A 1548-nucleotide genomic window follows, 5' to 3' on the forward strand; every position below is an offset into this window, starting at 1 on the left:
GGTTATTCTATTTCTTTTTTTTTTTTAGAGTTGTTTTTTTCAGAGGTGATTAGTAGGCCAAATAAAAGTTATTTTGAAAGTCAGTTTACTGCAGATTTTACATTTTTGACAATCAAGGTATATAAAGGCATGTTCACTGAATTTTTTTCTTCATATTTATATCACTGAGAAAAAGAATACTTGCATCAATTTTTGCATTAGCTAGAGTAAATTTTGATGCATTTTTACTGGGACAGATTGAAAAGTATAATATTTGTTGTATTACTATTAATTCTAGTAGAAATAAGTACTACTACACTATAACTAATGACAGTCAGTGATGTGGTATTAAAATGTTTTATGTCAGAACACCAGTTTAATTCTAATAAATTTCCTGCACACTTGGGCAAAATTTCTTAATAATATAGGTATATTTTAAAGTTATCATTTTAAACATACGACTTTAGTATTTTGAAATAGAGCATTTTAACGATACAACTTACAAGTTTGATACTATTTCTATTGATAAGTATTATTAGTATTACTACTACTAGAATTTAGAAAATATTGTATGTACAATTTAATTTTTAACTTAAATTTAAGTTTATTTTGCAATTAATTCTAATTATTCACAAAAAATACAGGAGTGGTTAATGATGAGTAAACTGTTAATTACATTTGTCATCAGACAAAGTACGCTTAAACCTAAGATATTAATGTCATGTATAATAATCTAATTATGCATAATAGTAATACAGATACTACTGTCAAGTATTGAGTATATGTTATTTTATTTTTAATAAGAAACAGCTATCACAAAAGTCAGCAACTGTCACTTAGCGATAGGAATTTTTTTTTATTTTTTGAGATTCTTGCATGCCAAATCAACAAAATTTTTATGTCCACATTGACCTTTGAGCTTACCATTTACCAGGAAATACAAAATACTCTATTACGCTACATACTTACTTTGAAATACGTAAAAACCTCCTTCCTCCTCACAAAATACCAAGTTATCCTCCCAAAGTATAAAAGCCGACAGCGATATAAACATCAAATGTGTCACGTGACACACACTGACGATAAGAAGCCGTTTCATATTCATAAATATAGACTTTTAAATGAAGAAAGATAATATAAATTATTTATTTATACTAAAAAACGTTAAAACAGAGATATAATATTGACATAGTGGTATTTTTCAATAACAATTAATGAGATCGTTTGTTTATAAGAAGTTATAATGGTTTTAACGGCTTATTTCTTTCAATGTCTTTGCACTGAAATGTTAAACCATTATGTTATGTCTCTGCTCGTTTGATAATTTCTGGTAGAAATTCTTCCCGAGAAAATTCAGCGATACAAGTCCTTTATTAAATAAAACTAGTTTATTCTTTCTCAATACAACTTTCCAATACACTTAATTTCCACAGTCACTTAAACACACACTATAATTCTCAAAGAACGATTCACGTACTTCCGTCTATATCTTCAATCTCTCTGTCTGCTATTCTAATTACGATTAATAATTTCCCTTCATCTGGCGCCCTTATATACAAGAATAGAGGG

At 27.6% G+C, this 1548-nt stretch overlaps 1 protein-coding gene across 1 annotated transcript in view; it reads right to left on the reverse strand.

Moving 5' to 3' along the window:
- The window catches only part of LOC111086510 (synaptic vesicle membrane protein VAT-1 homolog), a 5613-nt gene extending 4578 nt beyond the window's left edge, over positions 1–1035 (reverse strand). Inside the window, exon 1 of the mRNA XM_022389654.1 lies at positions 949–1035. The gene's annotated coding sequence lies outside the window, so the exon portion shown is untranslated. The remainder of the gene's footprint in view (positions 1–948) is intronic.
- Between the last annotated feature and the right edge of the window lie 513 nt (positions 1036–1548).

The sequence above is a fragment of the Limulus polyphemus genome, unplaced genomic scaffold (assembly GCF_000517525.1).
Source record: "Limulus polyphemus unplaced genomic scaffold, Limulus_polyphemus-2.1.2 Scaffold1157, whole genome shotgun sequence".
NCBI lineage: Eukaryota > Metazoa > Arthropoda > Merostomata > Xiphosura > Limulidae > Limulus > Limulus polyphemus.